At 45.2% G+C, this 22,998-nt stretch overlaps 1 protein-coding gene across 1 annotated transcript in view; it reads right to left on the reverse strand.

The window, feature by feature from the left end:
* n4bp3 (NEDD4 binding protein 3) overlaps positions 1–22,998 on the reverse strand; it is a 107,050-nt gene that overhangs the window by 83,542 nt on the left and 510 nt on the right. The window lies entirely within an intron of this gene.

The raw sequence follows: 22,998 nt of genomic DNA on the forward strand, positions 1-22,998 counted from the left end.
TACACGCCAGAGATCACACTTACATTTACTGGCATCTGGCCAACAAGGAGCAGCATGATGGCACGTGCACACTGCTGCCTCACAGTGTCAGGGACACGGAATAGATTCCAGCCTTGGGTGACAGTCTCCCTGTGTCGGTATGGATTTTGTCCAGGTGCTCCAGTTCCCTCCCACAGACATGCAGGTTAGGTGGATTGGCCATGCTAAATTGCTCCTTCGTGTCCTAAGATGTGTGGATTAGTGGGGTAAATATGTGGGGTTACGGGAATAGGGCCTGGGTAGGACTCTCTGTCAGAGAGTCGGGGCACACTCAATAAGCCACATGGACACTGTAGGGATTCACTGAAGAAAATGCCAGGGAGCAATCTTCCCCTGGCTCAATGGCAAATTCTTGCCACACCGACATGTGGAGGCTTATTCTTCTTCCAACTTCCAGCCACTGCACAAACAGCCCTATGGATAGATTTCCTTCCCATCGTTCATAGACCCTTCCGTGTGTCCATCAACCCACTCAACTCCAGTCCACACCTGATAAAAGTTAATCCCAAATCTTACACAAACACAGAACACTGCAACGTGCATCCACAGCATCGCTAGCAGTCCAGCACCCATCCTTCACCAGCAATGAATGTAGGATTCTGCACCCCTAATCCACACCACTGGCATGGGCATTTGAAGGGATTGGTGGGAGGGCACACATTCGTTCTTATCCTAAAGAGAGAGTTTCAGCGTCATGCTAGTTCAGACGCTGGTCCTGCATGACAACTAACCTGTGGGAAAGTAGCTCCATCAGTGTCAATCAAAGAATGTTTTTCTATATCCTAGCTCTGAATTGGTGGAGCAGTCTGTCTTCCATTAGACACACTTTCACATTGGGTGGGGGTCCGGATCAGCTGCCCATTGCATCCCACCTAGACTTTTAAGTCTAAGTGGGGCGCAATTAAGCCAATGGGAATTAACTGTAAAACAAGCAGTTTCCAGCCCTAACCAAGTTCAAAGTTACCCACGGGTCTCCATAGTGACAGAGCACCCATGGAAGGAGCAGGCTGTCCTTAGGCTTCTGCTACTGATCTGCCAGATGTGGAGTTCTGAGAAGCCACCCACCAGGGAGAAGCAGATGTGGACATCATGTGCTGCAACCTGATGGAAACTGTGACGATAATTTACTGCACTAAACATCCTTATTTTGAAAGCTAGACCCGTGAAAGCTGACTCCTGGCACGTCAGCGGAGGAGTTAGATATCATAACGATGCCATCCTCCTTGGCTCCAAGTGTCAGCCAGAGCTTTCTGACTCAGTCACTAATGCCCTCCAGCCCAGGTGGTTATCTCTGGGCAGGGAGTTTGGAAGGCTGTCACTGTCAGTCCCTCAAAATGGGGCTGAAGTCAGTCAAGCTTCAGAATGTGTCTGTCCTCAGGGTGCAGCCAATCCTGGAGCCAGAGGTCTTTGCACAAAGAGTAAAAGAGCTGCGTCGAGGAGGGGAGGGTGTTGTGCGTTCCAAAGCCAGGATTCGCTCTCTCTCTCCCTCCTTTAGATAATCTCCGCCCCCTGGTTAATGACCTCTCTGTCAAGGGAAATAGGTCCTCCCTATCCATTCTAACTAAGCCCGTTATCATTTTGTACACCTCAATTAACTCGCCCCTCAGCCTCCCTTATTCCAAAGAAAACAACCTCAGTCTATCCAAACTTTCCTCAGTTCTAATTTGAGAAAGGATGAGTCATGACAGCATGTGGGATGAAGTGAAGCCAGAGCCAAGAGGGCCTGGCACTTTGTCCTCCATCACATTTAGGAGGAGAGACCAAATATTTCACTCTCTGGAGCAGTGAAATGAGGGCTCATGAGAGCTTACTTTAAAAGGGTAAGATAGGCTGTGAGGGGATAAGGAGCAAGACCTCTGATCACAAACTTGCAGCTATCACCTGCCATCCTTACTTGCTTCTCTCCAACCTCAAGTCCTGAGGTTGGAGAGACCTGTGCCACCGGGGCGGCACGGTGGCACAGTGGGGCGGCACGGTGGCACAGTGGTTAGCACTGCTGCTTCACAGCTCCAGGGTCCCGGGTTCGATTCCCAGCTCGGGTCACTGTCTGTGTGGAGTTTGCACATTCTCCTCGTGTCTGTGTGGGTTTCCTCCGGGTGCTCCGGTTTCCTCCCACAGTCCAAAGATGTGCGGGTTAGGTTGATAGGCCAGGTTAAAAATTGCCCCTTAGAATCCTAAAATGCGTAGGTTAGAGGGTTTAGCGGATAAATATGTGGGGGTGGGGCTGGGTGGGATTGTGGTTGGTGCAGACTCGATGGGCCGAATGGCCTCCTTCTGCACTGTAGGGTTTCTATGATCTATGAAGTCCCAATGTTTGATCTTGAAGGAAGAGAGGAGATTCAGCAATTACTAATGTCCCTGTTGTTATACACTGTGTTCTCACTGAAAGAATAGACGAAATGGGAATTCCCTTTGGTCACCATGTGACACTCTGGTACAGTCAGCCCATGCCCTGACACACACTAATCTGGCCGTCAGAGACTCCCCCCTGTGGACTCCCCTTTCTCCACTCAAACCCAAACCGCAGGCCTCATCCTGCAATTTGGGTATTTTAACATTTAATATAAACTAAGGACGATGGCAATGTGGGAAAAGTAATTTATCCCCTGCTGTCAGGAAGCAGGTTTTCCTCAAGGTCAATTAAGAATTCCTGAACCCTCGAGTTTTCCAGTGTTATGAGAAACTCATCACTGACCCAGCAGTGAGATAAGTAGCAGCAGTATCACTGCTCTCCGCACAAACTCTCTGCAGTTACCTTCTCAACAGCCAGCAGGAAGTAAAATTCCAATTAGCGCCTGCTCTATACTAGCCTGCTGTTGCTGCTGCTGCATCATTTCTCATGAAAAGACATATTCCTCTCCCCCCACAATCACACCCTCCACCCCAAATGTGACCAAAAACAGGTCTTCCAATATTTGCACAAAGCCTTTTAACTGAACTGCGTCCATCCGTAAGCGCTGTCATAATGAGCTGCAGAGCTGTGTGGGACTGTGAAGCGATCAGTCACTTCCTGCAGAAAAGGAAGGTGCACCCAGACCAGTGTTATATTCTTGCTACGTTCAGTTACAGAGCACACTGCCTGTTCACCCTCTCCATCCCAGTTTGAGCAACAAATCAAATGGAAATATTTTTCTAAAACAGACACACAACATGTCTGATCTTTCAGCTGGCAAATCACTGACTCTTACAGATATCAGGCCATACAAACGAGGGAGAGTCCAATCCATAGATCTTTGCAGGCATACAATATCCACTGAGATTGTAACACTTGGAGGAGGAATGGTGGGTGGGATGGAGTGGAGGGGTTCAGGGGGGGCGGGGTGAAAATTAAATCATTCAGGACTTTGAAGCCAGGCTAACACACAGTAACCTCTGCTGAAAATATGTAGAGGTCACCTGAGAATAGATTGGGCTTGACAGTGATGCCTGCCACAGTCAAACAGCCTACCAATCGTCCAAACATTTCATAAGGAATAGCCACTTTGGCAAGGTACTAAAGAGTTTTAGCGCATGAATGGCTGAGACCCTTTACCCCAGCATGGGGTTGCATGTTGGCATAATGGTTAGCACTACTGCCTCACAGCGCCAGGGACCCGGGTTCAATTCCCAGCTTGGGTCACTGTCTGTGCGGAGTCTGCAAGTTCTCCCTGTGTCTGCGGCGATTTCCTCCGGGTGCTCCGGTTTTCTCCCACAGTCTAAAAGACGTGCTGGTTAGGTGCATTGGCCATGCTAAATTCTCCCTCAGTTTTCCAAATATTTTTCTCCCAGTTTTCTCCCTCAGAACAGGCACCAGAGTGTGGCGACTGGGGAATTTTTATAGTAACTTCATTGCAGTGTTAATGTTAGCACACTTGTGACACTAGTAAATAAAACAAAATGACTTAACTCCTTTGGTGGGTAGTGGGGGCACAGCAGATATCTGAAAGTTTTTACTGGTCCCTATCGTCAAAATACTTTATACTATAAATACTGAAAGTTCACACGCAGCCCATCTCAGCCATCGCTTTTCTCAATCATTTTCCCTCGCACCCCCCATCCCCAGTAAATGCCCCAAATAACTAAATAAAAGTTAAGTGTTAGGTCTCCTGCTCTTGTTTATAAAAGACCAAGTTGTCCTTTGGCCATTTCTGCAGTGCGTTAGTTCAGTGTTAATGCAGTCGTCAGGCTGATGAAGTATCTTCGTGTCAGCAGAGTGACAGTCAGCAGTAGCACACTGACAGCTTGTCAAAATTGTTCACAGTATAATACAGCCCACTGACTCCAATGATCAACTTCCTCTGCAGCTCTGCTCAATGGTGCCTGCCAGGACCAGCTTTACCTCTTATTCTTTCACAGGATATCAAGGTGACTGGCCCAGCCCAGCATTTATTGCCCAGCCCTAATTGCCCCTTAGGTGGTGGTGATGAGCTGCCTTCTTGAACCACTGTAGTCCATGTGGTGTAGGTACACCTGCAGTGCTGTTAGGGAAGGAGTACAACCTCCAAGCTACAGCCCATCACTCTGATCAAAGTGTTGGCTTCAGTATTCTCAAAATGCTATGTGTGGGAGTAAATCTTTAGGAAAGGAACCCTTTGTGAGACAGTATTGAAGGCCTGAGCATCAACTGGTAAAGATTATTAGCAAATGGGGAGGCGGTGGTGCAGTGGTAATTTCATGGTCTAGTAATCCAGAGATACCGGGTAATGATCTGGGGACCAGGTTTCGAATCCCGCCACCGCAGATGGTGGAATTTGAATTCAATAGAAGTTTAATGATGACTATGAATTGGCGGCACAGTGGTTAGCACTGCTGCCTCACAGCACCAGGGACCGGGTTCAATTCCAGTCTCGGGTGACTGTGTGGAGTTTGCACATTCTCCCTGTGTCTGCATGGGTTTCCTCAGAGTGCTCCAGTTTCCCCCAATAGTCCAAAAATGTGCAGGTTAGGTGGATTGGCCATGCTGAACTGTCCCATAGTGTCCAAAGATGTGTAGGTTATGGAGATTAGCCATGTAAATACAGGAGGGGGAGGGGAAGGGGGAGGGGAAGGGGGAGGACTCTATTGGAGCGTCAGTGCAGACCCAATGGACTGAATAGCTTCCTTCTGCACTGTTGGGATTCTATGGATTGTTGTTAAAAAATCATCTGGTTCACTCATGTACTTTCGAGATGGAAATTTGCCACCTTCACCTTATCTAGCTGGCCTCTATGTGACTCCAAGTTTTCACTCATGTGGTTGACGAGTAAATGCCTAGCAAGCCACTCAAGGCAAGGGCAATTAGGAATGGGTAATAATTGCTGGTCCAGCCAGCAACACCTACATCCCATGAAAGAATTGTTTTAAAAATAACCTAGTTACACTGCACGAGAAATTAAAACTGTCCCATTTCCAGCTAAAGCTAATTCCCAGTTTGCAATACAGATAATTTAGTCATTCCCGTTGTGCTCCAGATTCGTTTCCAACAAAAAGATATCGTTTTGTGGTAGAGGTTTGATTTTAAATTGGTAAGCTGTACGTGTCAACATCCAGGTTCTCCAGTTCACCTCCTGGACCCCAGAACCTATGTCAACATCACACATCCCTCTGGGATTGTGGTCGGTACAGACTTAATGGGCCGAATGGCCTCATTCTGCACTGTAGGGATTCTGTGATTCTATGATCCTGCAGGTGATCTGCATCCAAGTCGCCTGCAATGGCAATGCCTACATTCCCGACCTGGCCAGCTTCAATGCTAGAATAGGAATACCCTAGTCCACTGCAATTTTCATTGAGTTGGACCGACTTTGCAAAGAGTTCTGGCTCATTGCACCTCAGAAGTGTTGTGAACCATAGTCTGTGGGCACATTCTTGAAGTCACTAGCACCCTTCAAAAGACACTGCTGAAAAGTGGAAACGCCAGGAATGATGGTCAGAAAATCTGGAATCAGGTCCCAGCCTACATTTTCACCTCCTCACTGAGTTTCCATAACTCCATGAAAACACATGCCATGGGATCCATCCAGAGGTTTCTTTTCTCAGTCATAACAAAACAACAAAAAATGATCCACCCTTCCAGAGCAAGATTAACATGAAGATCCATGGTCACCAGTGCGCTCTTTGGGCCTGGTACCTGAAGAGAGAGACACTTATGCACTTTGGATTTTAATAATAGTTTAAACTGATCAGTGAGATTAGTCAGAATGACATGAGCCAGAGGAAGACAATTAAGAGTAAAAATACAATTATATCCAAATAATTAAATTTTAGACAGGAAAGGATTCCTATCGCTGGAAGGAATGGAAACATGGATAAGGGCCATGCAAGAGCTACTATAAAGAGACAAGAAGCTCAATTAGAAACAGGGATTATAACCCTCTGCAAAATATTCACAGCCAATGGATTCACAATGATGGCTTTACTTACAGACCCATAGAATTCCTACAGTGCAGAAAGAGGCCATCCAGCCCATCGAGCCTGCACTGACTCTCCAAAAAAGCATCCCACCCAGGCCTTCCCATCTGTTCTATGCCCGTAACCCCACGCATTTATCATGGCTAATCCGTCTAACCTACACATCTTTGGACACGAGGGGCAATTTAGCATGGCCAATCCGCCAAACCTATACATCTTGAGACACTAAGGGGCAATTTAGCATGGCCAATCCACCTATCCTGCACATTTTTGGACTGTGGGATGAAACCGGAGCACCCGGAGGAAATCCACGCAGACACAGAAAGAAGGTGCAAACCCCACACAGACAGATACCCAAGGCTGGAATTGAACCCAAGTCCATGCTGCGGTGAGGGAGCCGTGCTAACCACTGTGCCACCGTGCTGCCCTATATACTTCCCAAAGGCAAAGCGATGCTCCTTTGCTACTTAAGGAGGTGGTCCCAGACTTAAATTAGGGCCTCAGTTTAACAACACATCTGAAAAGTGTATTCTCCATCAGTGCTACACTCTCTCAGTACTGCACTGGAGTCTGAGCCGGACAGAGAAAGAGAAAAAACAAGAGCGCATGAGTGAGAGAGAGAGGAAAAAGACTGTGTTAACTTAGATATCATAGAATCCTACAGTGCAGAAAGAGGTCATTCGGCCCATCGAGTCTGCACCAAGCACAATCCCAACCAGGACCTATCCCCATATCCCTACATATTTTACCCACTAATCCCTCTAACCTATGCATCCTGGACACTAAGGGGCAATTTAGAATGGCCAATTAACCTAGCCCGCACATCTTTGGACTGTGGGAGGAAACTGGAGCACCCGGAGGAAACCCACGCAGACACGGAGAGATTGTGCAAACTCCACACAGACAGTGACCCGAGCCGGGATTTGAACCCAGGTTCCTGGAGCTGTGAAGCAGCAGTGCTAACCACTGTGCTACTGTGCCGCCCCATGTTTTTTGAATATGAAGTGATTGGTGTGTGTACAAATGTTGGAATTGAGAAATTGGCAGTTTATGTTCCTGTTGGCACTACAGAAAGGACATTTAAATGGAGCTAAATGGGTATCAGATGTTCCTATTTGTAATTGATTAAATAAAAATGAATAATAGATACTGTTGTTGGGCATGTGTCCTCAATTTTAATTGCATACGCACATGTGGGGATTTTAAATATTATGTTTGTTTGTAAAATTAAAACAGAGTGTAGAAGTGCCTTTGATTGTCATGAGTGCTTTACCCTCCCTGGTTACTAAATAGTGGTAAATGTTTCAGTAAATATGCAGGTAAAGCTCATTTGTTTTGGAAAAGTACATATAAGGCACTTTCTACCAACAGTAATACACATGGCGAAAATGGTGTTCCCATAGCCACAACTGTGACTAGTCACCAATTTCTACAGTGCAGGAGGAGGCCATGCGGCCCTCGGGTCTACACCGTCTCCCTGACAAGAGTATTTTATGATGTGGAGATGCCGGCATTGGACTGGGGTAAACACAGTAAGAAGTCTAACAACACCAGGTTAAAGTCCAACAGGTTTATTTGGTATCAAACGCCACTAGCTTTCGGAGCGTGCTGCTCCTTTGTCAGGTGAAGTGGGAGATTGTCACATTGTCTGTACCTTTAAGACTTGATTAGCTGTAAAGAATCGCATTCCAATCATTATTCTGTAAATTGAGTTTGTGTCTCTGTATGCCCTGGTTGTGAGCAGATCTCCCACTCCACCTGACGAAGGAGCAGCGCTCCGAATGCTAGTGGCGTTTGCTACCAAATAAACCTGTTGGACTTTAACCTGGTGTTGAAAGAGTATTTTACCCAGGCCCTCTCCCTCACCCTATCCCTGTGACCCCTCACATTTACCATGGGCAATCCACCTAACCCGCACAACTACACCGTCTCTCTGACAAGAGTATTTTATGATGTGGAGATGCCGGTGGAAACTGGAGCACCCGGAGCACCCGGAGGAAACCCACACAGACACGGGGAGAATGTGCAAACTCCACACAGACAGTCACCCGAAGCCAGAATTGAACCTGGGTCCCTGGCGCTGTGAGACAGCAGCGCTAACCATTATGCCACCTTTTGGTTGGGTACAGCTTTTATAGAAACTAGCCAGCTTCCAATATCCCACCTAAGTGGCTCATCTTCACATGCAACCACACACAGAATATCAGCAGGCTATTCAATCAAGGAGGTATGGCTTTGATACCCACAATGATTAGTGGAAAGTAATTTCCATTACGGAATTAACAAAGAAAAGTTAACTGGGTTGGCCATCCTGATGCTGAATAACATGATGTAACTCAGTAAGAAGTCTCACAACACCAGGTTAAAGTCCAACAGGTTTATTTGGAATCACGAGCTTTCGGAGCGCTGCTCCTTTCTCAGGTGAGTGACTCACCTGAGGAAGGAGCAGAGCTCCGAAAGCTCATGATACCAAATAAGCCTGTTGGACTTTAACCTGGTGTTGTGAGACTTCTTACTGCGCCCACCCCAGTCCAACGCTGGCATCTCCTCATCATGATGTAACCCAGTACACATTAAGAATGGATGTTGGAAGTTCTGGTTTCTATAGCATCATACTATGCCATGCACAAAGCCACTGCAACCTCACTGAAATAATGGTATGGCTGCTCATATTATTAGCAAGCTGCAGCAGTATACAGAGCTACAGATCCACCAGCTTTGCCGTGATTTCCAAGTCCTGTAGATGACTCAATAGCCAGTAATCAATCACAACACAAACCAGGAACATATACCCAATGAAGAGAGGCATCAGGATATTTATTCATCAGTGAGGAACCATCAAAAAACACAATTACTCTAAAGAGCACAGTCCAGCTTGATTCTGGCTCTGACCACTTGAAATGTTGTATGTGGTGGACCGCAACAAGAATGAAAGCAAGAATGTTTGGAGCCCGAATGAGATGGAAAATTTGATTTCTCACAACAAAATAAATTGCTTTTGTCTTTGTGGTGCCCATGAATGTACGAACTGTTCATTTGTGTCTGTCAGCTTTCTTTTTGACATTTAAGGCAAAGAATGCCAGTGCTGTTAAAGTCTAGGATATTTCCTTTCATGGAACAACCATCTGTTTTCTGAAGGCTTTCAAATTCTGACCATGTCTCATAGGCATTGAACACATTCTCATTGGAAACATCCCACCATCACTCTTTTCATTGCTTTCACGCAGAGAGTAACCCACACCTGCTCCCCGACCTAAATAATAATCCAGTCCTTGCTGACACTTCCTCCCGAGGCAGATGGGTCAAGCCATGAATTCCCCCTTCTCCCACTCCTCACCTTGAGGATGCAATCGAGGATGAAAGCAATTGGCAAGGATACTTAGATGTTGGGGAAATTCTGATAAGATCACAAGGTCACTACAGAGAAGGAAGATTATTTAATATGTCACAGCACACCTCCATACTATAAAAATAATTTCAGGCATACTTCCTATTTTCCCTGAACCACCCTCCATTAGAAGATTTTTATGGGGCAATTTTCAGCCTGTGTTCACCGTCAGATAGAATGGTGACTTGGGCAGAAAATCCAGATGGAATCGGGAAACGCAAGTTTCCATGTTTTACTGTGCATGTGTGGACGCCACAAATCTGATTCCACCAGAATAATGCTGATCACTGATAACTTCAGTTCTCGCTATCGCAAAACCTGGATCATTGACTTGGAAAAATGTAAACAGTACAATATTAACTATATAAAGGCAAACTTGATTTCCTTAAAAACACTGTTCTCAAATAATTTTCTGAAGGCTTTCAAACTCTGACCATGTCTCATAGGCACTGAACACATTCTCATTGGAAACACCCAACATCACCCTGTTCATTGCTTCCACACAGAGAGTAACCCACATGCAAGATGTAATATTTTGAGACAGTCATCAACTGTTTTTGACTGATTCTCTCCACAGATGCTGCCTGGTTATCTGAGTTTTCCCAGCATTTTTTCTACTTATGTCAGATTTACAGCATCTGTAGTATTTTGCTTTTGTATTATTTTATATTTAGTACCTTGAGTACTATTACCTCAGGTAGAAACTGAAATACAAGAAAAAAGCAGTAATAATTAAAAAAGAAAGAGGATAAAGCTAGGGTGGCACAGTGGTTAGGGCCTCATAGCGCCAGGAACCCGGGTTCAATTCCGGCCTCGGGCCACTGTGTGTGTGGAGTTTGTGCGTTCTCCCTGTGTCTGCGTGGGCTTCCTCCAGGTACTCCAGTTTCCTCCCACGGTCTAAAGATGTGCGGGTTAGGTGAATTGGCCATGCTAAATTGCCCCTTAGTGTCAGGGAAATTAGCAAAGTAAATATGTGGGGTTATGGTGATAGAGTCTGGGTGAGATTGTTGTCAGTGCAGATTCAATGGGCTGAATGGCCTCTTTCTGCACTGTAGGGATTCTATGAAGTGCGGGACACAAGTCTCAGCATAATGCAAATCTCATATCTAGGCATTATCTAAGCATAAGTATAGATACAAGTTATTGGCATGGTTTCAATGTTGTGATGTTCAGAACAAAATATTTTATCTCTGTCTCTCTTGCTTCTCCAGGGGTTTTTGCGCACTTCTTGAGTTTTCACTTTTTGTGTGGCTACGTGGGGTCTTTGTCTTCAACTCCAAGTCTCATTAGTCATGCGCATGGGCCTGACCAATGTCAAAATCAAAACCGCGCACGTGCAGCTCTTTCCCTCTCTAAAGTACCATCCACTTGGTTCTGAAATAATTCCAAAGTTTCTATCTCCATTAGACAACTCTAGAGTCCCTTTCACATGTTGACACATTGGCATGAGGAACCTCCCTCCTACCCGAACCAAATTTACCCTCTTTAGGTTGGAACCAGTGTTCCCTGGTCCTGCTCGTGACTCAATACATTTTTTTGGATTTATCTTTTTACACAACATTTATTGCCTTAACACATCTCACCAGAAACCAGCCCTCAAACACCTCAATTGCAAAGCCACAGTTTCTGCTGACTGTTGGTACAACTCAGATCTTTGATGATCTGTCTTTACAGTATACGGCCTGCATAATTTGAATGTCTCCTTGATATTTTGGTGACCTGAAATGGACAAATTATTCCAAATTTGTTTGACCAGACACTCGTATAATTTGTTAATGATTTCCCCTGCCTTGTATTCTTGTGTTTGTACAATGCAGTTAAACATTCTATTAATTTAGTCAATTGTTGCTCAATCTTGGTGTGAGTTGGTGAGCATCAAGTCTGCCAAAAATGCTGTCAATTTCTCCCTTAGCTATTCAACAGCATCAAACAGTGTCCATGCTGTTCACATTTTAAGCTTATTAGTGTCACAAGTAGGCTTACATTAACACTGCAATGAAGTTACTGTGAAAATCCCCTAGTTGCCACACTGTTCGGGTACACTGAGGGAAAATTTAGCATGGCCAATGCACCTAACCAGCACATCTTTCAGACTGTGCAAGGAAACCAGAGCAGCTGGAGGAAACCCACGTAGACAGGGGCAGAATGTGCAAACTCCACACAGACAGTGACCCAAGCCGGGAATCAAACCCAAGTCCCTGGCACTGTGAGGCAGCAGTGGTAACCACTGTGCCAACATGCCGCCCCCATTGGGTGGTAGTGCTAGTACTCTTGCCTCAGAGTCGGAGACCTTGAATGCAAAATCAAGACCAGCGCTTCAGTGCGGTACTGAGGGAATGCTGCTCTTCAGTGCGGTACTGAGGGAATGCTGCTCTTCAGTGCGGTACTGAGGGAATGCTGCTCTTCAGTGCAGTACTAAGGGAATGCTGCTCTTCAGTGCGGTACTGAGGGAACGCTGCTCTTCAGTGCGGTACTGAGGGAATGCTGCTCTTCAGTGCGGTACTGAGGGAATGCTGCTCTTCAGTGCGGTACTGAGGGAACGCTGCTCTTCAGTGCGGTACTGAGGGAATGCTGCTCTTCAGTGCGGTACTGAGGGAACGCTGCTCTTCAGTGCGGTACTGAGGGAACGCTGCTCTTCAGTGCGGTACTGAGGGAACGCTGCTCTTCAGTGCGGTACTGAGGGAACGCTGCTCTTCAGTGCGGTACTGAGGGAATGCTGCTCTTCAGTGTGGCACTGAGGGAATGCTGCTCTTCAGTGCGGTACTGAGGGAATGCTGCTCTTCAGTGCGGTACTGAGGGAACGCTGCTCTTCAGTGTGGCACTGAGGGAATGCTGCTCTTCAGTGCGGTACTAAGGGAATGCTGCTATCACTTTTCAGACCAAAATGTTTAACTGAGGGCCCACCTGTCCTTCAGTTGATGGTAAAAGATCCCCAGCACTATTCAAAGAGTAGCCCGCTGACCAATGTTTATCCCTTCACCAAAAACTAGAATGATGGTCATTTATTTCATTTCTATTTTTGAGACCTTGTGTGCATATTGGCTAATGTATTTCCTATCACAATGGAGACATTTCAAAAGTATTTATATGGCCATAAGGTGTTTTGGAACAAGGAGAGATTGTGATGGCCTGTAAATCTGACCAAACTGCATCAAGTTTCTCAATCCAAAACAATTCAAATTGGAAAGAGCAGTGTGCCCAAGGTGGCTCAGTGGTTAGCACTGCTGCCTCACAGCGCTAGGGGCCCGGGTTCAATTCAGGCCTTGGGTGACTATGTGGAGTTTGCACGTTCTCCCTGTGTCTGCATGGGTTTCCTCTGGATGCTCTGGTTTCCTCCCACAGTCCAAAGATTTGTCGGTTAAGTGGATTGGCCATGCAAAATTGACCCTTATTGTCAGGGGGATCAGCAGGGTAAATATTTGGGGTTACAGGAAAGGGCCTTGGTGAGATTGTTGTAAATGCAGGCTCGATGGGCCGAATGGTCTCCTTCTGCACTGTAAGGATTCTATGATGCTACAGGAAACCCATTCAGCATTCCCTACCCCTAACCCCAGTGATTCTAATAAATGCCATTGTATTCTTATGGTTGTGTGGCATAATGGTAGTTTGCCTATTTCTGAGGCAGAAGCTCCAGGTTCAAGTCCCATTTCAGGACTTGATGAGTTCAGGTGTGGCATGATGTAAGAACATAAGAACTCAGAGCAGGAGTAGGCCATCTGGCCCCTCGAGCCCACTCACCATAACTCTTAACTCCTTTACTGTTCAAAAATTTATCTATCCTTGTCTTAAAAATATTCAATGAGGTAGCCTCAACTGCTTCACTGGGCAGGGAATTCCACAGATTCACAACCCTTTGGGCGAAGAAATTCCTCCTCAACTCAGTCCTAAAAATGCTCCCTCTTATTTTGAGGATATGCCCGCTAGTTCTAGTTTCACCTGCCAGTGGAAACAACCTCCCTGCTTCTATCTTATCTATTCCCCTTCATAATCTTACATGTTTCCATAAGATCTCCCCTCAGTCTTCTGAATTCCAGTGAGTATAGTCCCAGTCTACTCAGTCTTTCCTCATAATTCAACCCTCTCAACTCCGGAACCAACCTAGTGAATCTCCTCTGCACCCCCTCCCGTGCCAGTATATCCTTTACTTTGATTTGATTTGATTTGATTTATTGTCATATTTATCAGCATATAGTGAAAAGTATTGTTTCTTGAGCGCTATGCAAACAAGGTAATGAGAGAATGCAAAATGTAATGTTACAGTCATAGCCAGTGCGTAGAGAAAGATCAACTTAATGCAAGGTCAGTCCATTCAAAAGTCTGACTGCAGCAAGGAAGAAGCTGTTCTTGAGTCGGTTGGTATGTGACTTCAGACTTCTGTATCTTTTTCCCGACGGACGAAGGTGGAAGAGAGAATGTCCGGGGTGTGTGGGGTCCTTAATTATGCTGGCTGCTTTGCCGAGGAAGCGGGAAGTGTAGACAGAGTCAATGCATTGGAGGCTGGTTTGCGTGATGGATTGGGCTACATTCACAACCTTTTGTAATTTCTTGCAGTCTTAGGTAGAGCAGGAGCCACACCAAGCTGTGGTACAACCAGAAAGAATGCTTTCTACGGTGAATCTGTAAACGTTGGTGAGAATCGTAGCTGACATGCCAAATTTCCTTAGTCTTCTGAGAACATAGAGGCGTTGGTGGGCTTTCTTAACTATAGTGTCAGCATGGGGGGACCAAAACAGGTTGTTGGTGATCTGGACACCTAAAACCTGAAGCTCTCGATCCTTTCTACTTCGTCCCCGTTGATGTAGACAGGGGCATGTTCTCCTCTACGCTTCATGAAGTCGGTGACAATCTCCTTCATTTTGTTGACATTGAGGGAGAGATTCTTGTCGCCGCACCAGTTGACCAAATTCTCTATTTCATTCCTGTACTCCGTCTCGTCATTGTTTGAGATCTGTCCCACTACGGTGGTGTCGTCAGCAAACCTAAAAATCGAATTGGGGGGAATTTGGCCACACAGTCATAGGTGTATAAGGAGTATATTAGGGGGCTGAGAACACAGCCTTGTGCAGCACCGGTGTTGAGGTGTTGTTGCTTATCTTTACTGATTGTGGTCTGTGGGTTTGGAAGTTTAGCATCCAGTCACAGAGGGAGGGGCCGAGGCTCAGTTTGGAGATGAGTTTCATAAGAATAATGGTATTGAACACAGCCAGGCAGGAACATCAATTCTTCCAATCTGCCAATGGCAGGCGGTAAGAATGAGAGGGTTTCCTGGTCAACAGCCATCTACAGAAGGCAATGGCAAACCACTGCAGTACCTTGCCAAGCATAACTATGGACCAGTCACCCAATGACTTTTCAGGGTATGGTAACTGGAGAGAGAGACTGTATAATCATCCTGTTTATCACCCATTACCCAGACCATTTGCAGATGACACCAAGATTAGTGGCAGAGTGGACAGTGAAGAAGGATATCTCAGATTGCAGCGGGATCTTGATCAATTGGCCAGTCTGCTGATGAATGGCAGATGGAGTTTAATTTAGATAAATGCGAGGTGATGCATTTTGGTAGATCGAACGAGGGCAAGACTTACTCAGTTAATGGTAGGCCATTGGGTAGAGTTAAAGAACAAAGAGATTGAGGGGTACAGTTTCATAGCTCCTTGAATGTGGAGTCGCAGTTGGACAGGGTGGAGAAGAAGGCATTCGGCATGCTTGGTTTCACTGGTCAGAACATTGAATACAGGAATTGGGACGTCTTGTTGAAGTTGTACAAGACATTGGTAAGGCCACATTTGGAATACTGCGTACAGTTCTGGTCACCCAATTATAGAAAGGATATTATTAAACTAGAAAGAGTGCAACAAAGATTTACTAGGACAGTACCAGGACTTGATGGTTTGAGTTATAAGGAGAGGCTGGATAGACTGGGACTTTTTTCCCTGGAGCGTAGGAGACTTAGGGGTGATCTTATAGAGGTCTACAAAATAATGAGGGGCATCGATCAGCTAGATAGTCAATATCTTTTCCCAAAGGTAGAGGAGTCTAAAACTAGAGGGCATAGGTTTAAGGTGAGAGGGGAGTGAGAGGGGAGAGATACAAAAAAGTCCAGAGGGGCATTTTTTCACACAGAGGGTGGAGTGTCTGGAACAAGCTGCCAGAGATAGTAGTTGAGGCGGGTACAATTTTGTCTTTTAAAAAGCAGTTAGACAGTTACATGGGTAAGATGGGTATAGAGGGATATGGGCCAAACATGGGCAATTGACTAGCTTTGTAGTTTAAAAAAAAGGGGCGGCATGGACAAGTTGGGTCAAAGGGCCTGTTTCCTGTAAACCTCTATGACTCTATGAGAACTTCCTAGTCAACAATATCTGCAGAAGCCAATGGCAAACCACTGCAGTACCTTGCCAAGCATAATCATGGACCAGTCACCAATGACTTTTCAGGGTATGGTAACTGGGGAGAGAGACTGTATTTAATCCTTCATCCTGTTTACGTCATTATTATCCATTACCCAGAGCGTCTACACTTTTAACCTCAATGCTTCTATGTAACTTATCTTAGTGCAGATCGCAGGTCTTGTAAAATATGTCAGTGATGCAAACTGCCAAAAATCTGCTTCAGAAAAACGAACTGGAACAAGTGTAGTAATGTTTGTCCCAGATTTTGAATTATCAAGAGCTGAGTGCTAGTGCAGTGGAGTGCATCGACAGCAAGAGCACCTGTCAAGAGAACAGAAAGGGAAATATAGGTCATGGCTATATGAGCCCAGTGTCTACACTACATTGAAAGCCAGCTTCCCCCTTAGCGGACGAGATATAATATGCCAGTTTCCTCATAGAACCTGTTTGCGTTTACTGTTAAACAAAAACAAAGCTGCAGGGAAATGAACAGCACACCACAGAAGGAGAGATTAAGAGGGGCCTTAAGAAGGTAAGGAGTAAGCCATTCAATAAGATCATGGCTGATCATCAAACACAACTTCACTTAACTGCACTATCCCCGTACCTCTTGATTTGCTCCAAAAAGTTCCCAAAAAGCTATTGATCACCGTCTCAACGACTGAGCATCCACATCTCTCTGGAGTAGTGAATTCCAAAGATTTACAACTATTTCAGTGAAGAAATTTCCCCTCATGTCAGTCCTAAATAGCAGGCCGATTTACACTGATAATTCTAGTTTTAGGCATCCACCCCGCGCGCCCCACAAACCAGGAGAAACATCCTTCCAGCATCTAATCAGACAAGCATCTTCAGAATTTTATGTTTCAATGAGATCACCTCTTTCTTCTGAACTGCAGTCAATACAAGCCTTGTCTACTCAACGTCTGCACCTCCATGTATTTATATACCAGGGGTGATCCTGAGCCCGCAGGCGGGTGCTCAAGAAACCCGGAATCAGGTTTGTGCCCAATTTTAATACATTTAAATATAATTAAAGGCCACCTCCCAGCCATTTCCCCCCAGGCATATTTTCAAACCTCGTCAATCTTGACAATAGATTCACCCAGATGTGAAACTGTTGCAGGGATCCAGCCCGGGGTTGTAAAGGTGAGTATAACCCCCTCGGGAGAGAGACCATGGCCAGGCAGTGCTCTGGCACTGCCACCAGGCACAAGCTAGTACTGCCAGGTTGGCACCATGCAATCAGGGCATGGTGTTTGGGAGAAGGGGGGGGGGGTGGTGATGGGGGTTTGCCGGCAGTGATTGTTTGTGGGAGTTGTGGGGGGCTGGGGCGGGGGGGGGGGGGGGGGAGATGCCAGCTCTGATAGCATGGGGGAGGATGGACGGAGAGATGCTGGCTCTAATTGTGGGGGGAGGAGGGTGGGAGGGTGGACTGATGCCGGCTCTGATCATGTGATGGGGGAGGCAGGGAGATGCCGGCTTTGCTCACAGGATGGTGGGGGGGGGAACACTGAGACCACCGTGGTGGTGGTGCGGGGGGGGGGATTTTTGCTTTGATTGGGGTGCCTGTTAAAAAAGGCAGCCAGACTTTACCTAATGGCATGAAACACGCACCCATGATTTTCTTTTTGACAAAGTGTCCAAAGATCTGCAGAGAAACACACCAGTTTTCAGTCAGACCCTGACGCTTTACTATTTATTGGTAAGACTCTGCCCAGCACCTTTAACAGTAAAAATTCACAAGGCCCTTCAAAGAAAATTTGATATCACATAAGGAGAAGGATGCATGAAGAGAACAGACATCCAACAGCTTGGTCAAAGATGCAGATTTTAAGGGGTGCCTAAGGAACAAAGGAGATGGGGAAGGCAGAGAGGTTCGGAGAGAATTCTAGGGCTTAGCACCTTGGCAACTGAAGCTACGGCTGCCAGTGCTGGAGCAATTAATATGCTGGATACTGGAGGGGCCAGAATTGGAAGAGCACAGAGATCTTGGAGGGTGGAGGATATAAGAGGTAGGAAAGAATGAAGCCGTGGAAGGATTTGAAAACAAGGGTGAGAATATTTAAAACTCAAGACATTCCTTAACCAGGTGCCAATCAAAGTCATTGAGAATGAGGATGATAGAAAAGCACTTGGTACAAATTAAGACTCAGGCAGCAGAGTTTTGTATGACCTCACGTTTGCCGAGGAAGAACCACAGAGACCATCCATGAATGCATTGGAATAGTTGAGTCTAAAGGTAACAATGGATGAGTGTTTCAGTGGCACATTAGCTAATGTAGGGAGTTGGATGATTGTATAGAGGCGGAAATGGCTGATCTTAGTGATGGCGTAGATGGGTCAAATATTGCCAATGTGCTGTCAAACCGCAAATATCTATAAAATATTCATAACTGATAAAGTGTCTTACTTAACACTTTTGGAATGAGGGCCCTATGAAATGCTCTCCAAATAGTTTCCCCATTTTCTTACTGCCCACCAACTGTCTTCAATATTCTCTTTCCTTGACCTCCCAATGTGCTCCAGAAAGGCCAATTTGTCCCAAACTCTGCCCAAATCTGACCCCACGTTTAAAACCTCATCTGGTCTTCATATCCCTCACCAGGCTAACAAAATCATAATTTAACAAACTTCTTCAGACTTGTATCCTCTTTTACCATCCAGTTGTCTGATTCTTGCCTTCTGCATTCCTCTTTACTCTTTACCCCAGGAGAACATTCAACCTTCTTAATCTTACTCCCTGGAAAACTCTCACTGAAAACAATGAAATTTGCTTTCAACCCGCTCTTTTGACAAGCTTCTGGTCCCCTCCCTAACTGTCCCGCTATAGTTTGGTAATTATTCATCTCTGCGTCCCACCCCACTACCCCATTAAACATTTGGATGTTGCTCTATATTGAAAAGGTGGTCGATAACTACAAGTTCTTAGTCTTCAAGAAATGGATGAAAGAATAAGGTCAGATCATTATTGCGTTGCAATGGATCTCCCTGAGAGATTCAGAAAATCTGATGGATAGAGCAACTGAAGAATGTGGAAGAATGAATGCATCTGAAATCTTAGGTTAAATTGCAGCCAGTTCCTCTATTTCACACATACACACCATTTGAACTGTATCCATTAGATTAGAGCATACAATACATTTCATAATTATTTGTGGCAATCACCATCACAAACAAAAATCACAGGAAATAGAGAATGAGAACATAAAGAGATCAGGCATCCTTATTGCATTTATGAACTTCCAGTGACTCACAAGGATATAACCCAACGGCCTAGACAAGTCATGTTTTGTTTGTTCTATTTTTTATTTCTCAAAATTATCAGAAGAGACGAAGAGACTATACTGAAAGAATGCAATGAATTTGGAAAGTAAAACTCAAAAAATGTATTATCCAAATAGGCCAAGCTTAGAGCAGAGAGGCTTATCAAGACAGGCTCAGACTCAGTTCAGAGGACTATTAACAGCGGTTCAATCGTTCACTGCCCTACTATCTGTTACTGAATTACTCACCGCCTGCCAATTTCTAAAATGTTACTGTTCAAAACACAAGCCCGCAGAGGTGTTTACACAGCAGCAGTCAGTCACAAAAAGCTACACAGCAGACAAACCAGCATCTTCTTGTTCACCAACCAGCTCCTCATGTTCCATTACAAAGATTGCTATCACAGAGACTGGAGCCATTCATGTCTTTAACCTACTGTCACTAATGTAGACCGTACAAGTCTGAGACAAGTCAGTAATGCTCTCAGCGACTGTTTGCTTCTTATACAGAGTAAAGAGAATTACTGGATCAGTGTGGAAGAATTAATGCATCACAAATCCGAGGTTATATTACAGCCATTTCCTCAACTTCACAAAGGGTAAAGGGAAAAGAGCATTGTGGAAGGCAAGAACTGAATGGTGAAAGAGGATGCATTGTTTTAAGGGAGGCCTATTATCCTTCAGAGATTGGCTTACCATGACCTGCAATTAGCACCGCAATCACAGAATTATTTTAGAAGAAATTGGCCCAAAGGAAAAAGTTGTACATCCTTGCCAATTAAATGCCTTGTCAATGGCTAAATAATTTTTCAAATTTACGGTGGGTTATGAAGCGATCGAACTTTTTGACGCTTTGATACTCTTTATCTTCCCCCCAAAACACTGGATCAGCATTCGACAGCTGTCAATCACCCTGCAACACCTCACTCATCCGGAATAACAACCACCAGAATGCCACATATACCTGATGAATAAACAGCAATGTTAGGAAATCACCTAATAAACAGGTGACTTACATACTGCAGCTTTAGTGCCACCCAATATCATTAGTTCTTTAAGGTAGTGAGCATTATATTTCCTCTTTGTACTCTGCCAATACCAATAGCTTTTATTCAAAGTATTTAAGATATTTATTTTCTAAAGACAAACCTAGATTGTGGCCTGCTGACCTTTGGTCCGGGGGATGGACGTGAGTAAATACATTGCATGAGAAACAGGACTAAGCGCTGGTCATTCTTATCAACTTCCTAAGAACCAACTATGCAATCTTCACCGGATTTAAATCTGGCAACATGCAATGCATAGCCATCAGGGCAGTCTTTTCCAAGATTAGCTGTGGTTAATTTCTGGGTTCTTTAAATGGATTCTGCAGCCATTCCCAAAGCTCACCCCACCTCAGATTCATTATGGTACTGGAGGAATCACCAAATTGATACCCAAAAACAAATGGAGAGCACTTGTGCCAAGGAGGGATGAACACATTGTAAGATGGCAAAGAGGGGATCAACTACTTGCTCGCAGTGCCAGTATTCACATAACCTGCTCTTTACACAATCAATAAAAGATTGACAAAAGGAAAACATGCATAAGTTTATTTATTAGTGTCACAAGTAGGCTTACATTACCACTGCAATTAAGTTACTGTGAAAATCCCCTAGTCGCTACACTCTGGCACCTGTTTGGGTACACTGAGGGAGAATTTAGCATGGCCAACGCATCTACCTGGCATGTCTTTCAGACTGTGGGAGGAAACCGGAGCAGCCAAGGGAAACCCATGCAGACACGGGGAGAATGTGCTGACTCCACATAGACATTATCTCTTCCACCTTCATCCGTTGGGAAAAAGATACAAAAGTCTGAGGTCACGTACCAACCGAATCAAGAATAGCTTCTTCCCTGCTGCCATCAGACTTTTGAATGGACCTACCTCGCATTAAGTTGTTCTTTCTCTACACCCTAGTTATGACTGTAACACTACATTCTGCACTCTCTCGTTTCCTTCTCTATGAACGGTATGCTTTGTATAGCATGCTAGAAACAATACTTTTCACTCTATGCTAATACACGTGACAATAATAAATCAATTCAAATCAAAGACAGTGACCCAAGCTAGGAATCGAACCCGGTCCCCTGGCACTGTGAGGCAGCAGTGCTAACCACTGAGCCACCGTGCCGCATTATTTTCTTTCCCAATGACATTCACCTCATTCCAGCCGACCTTTAAATTTACATTGGAATACTGATTTCAGTACTGAAGCTCCTAGTGTATTCAGACTGGTATGAACTATAGAGAAGTGATCTCCCATCTAAATCTTCAGTAAGACTGCTTAACCAGTCACAAAAATCATTGCAAAATGTAACTGTATCACTTCCGCACTTTAGGACATAATTTCTGCATTTCCCTGACTCCACAATGCATTGCCTCCCATTTAAAATGATCACACACACAGACTCAAACACACTCCAATAAACCCAGAAGTAGCCCTCCTGAAGCCATTGTTCACAGGTAAGTCTTCACAGGCATGGAGCAATTCATCCTTGAGAGAAATCCAATCGTAGTCTAGCCAGGTATCTGCTAATATGTATTCAAGGATATGGGACAAGTGCAGGAAAATGGGATTAGCGAGTCTTTTGGCTAAAATCAAGTGTAAATCCGGTCTTGCATCTGGTCTTGGCTAATGAGGTTACACTGAGGTTTCACCTGAAGCAATTTTTTAAAAGCCATCTGGGCCTTTTGGCTAAGATAAAGCTCAGAACAAGCCCAGGAGGGGGTGTAATGCTTCATCCTGTCAACTTGGATCTTGTTTGATCGAGCCCAAGTTGGGAGGTATGGTCTGTCTTGTCAGCTTGGATCTGTTTTGAATTGGATTTTTGATTGGGAATAAGGTACCAAAAGGTACACAAAAATAACTTTCAAAAGTGCTAGATATTGTTGGTGCAGACTCAATGGGCCGAAGGGCCTTTTCTGCACTGTATGATTCTATAACCTCCTCCCAGCACTGAAAGTGGCTGTCAGGCCGAGGCTACTGCCCCAGTCAAGATCAACTCGGGCCTCGGGCCAATCAACTGGACAAAGACTCACACCCGGCAGGTCACTGCAGCAAGGTGAAAATCAACTGGCAGCAAGTCACCGATGCCAACTCTCTTTACTGATGGACAATGGGCTGTGTCCATGTGCCATGTGCAGGAACCCAGCAGCACTGGCCTGGAGTCTTGGACAACATAAAGCAGCGTTCACCCAAAGATCAAATCTTCACTCGAATCACAGCGGATGGCAAACAAACAAAAAAAAAATCTCCAACTGCAATATTCAGCATCACCAATTGAAAAGCATGTTGAATATAGGACTGTGCAGGATTTCCTAAAACTCTGGAGCATTCTCCCACACGCCTCACAATGCTGCTGTAACCTGAACATCATCTGAAAGCTGGTGTGAGGGAGCTCTACTTCTCCCCCTTTTCTCCCCCCGAAACAACCCCACTGAGGCTCTGTCTGGCAGGGAGTCACCGATGCCAACTCTCTTTACTGAGGCTCTGTGTGG

This window comes from Mustelus asterias, chromosome 16 (assembly GCF_964213995.1).
Source record: "Mustelus asterias chromosome 16, sMusAst1.hap1.1, whole genome shotgun sequence".
Taxonomy (NCBI): Eukaryota; Metazoa; Chordata; class Chondrichthyes; order Carcharhiniformes; family Triakidae; genus Mustelus; species Mustelus asterias.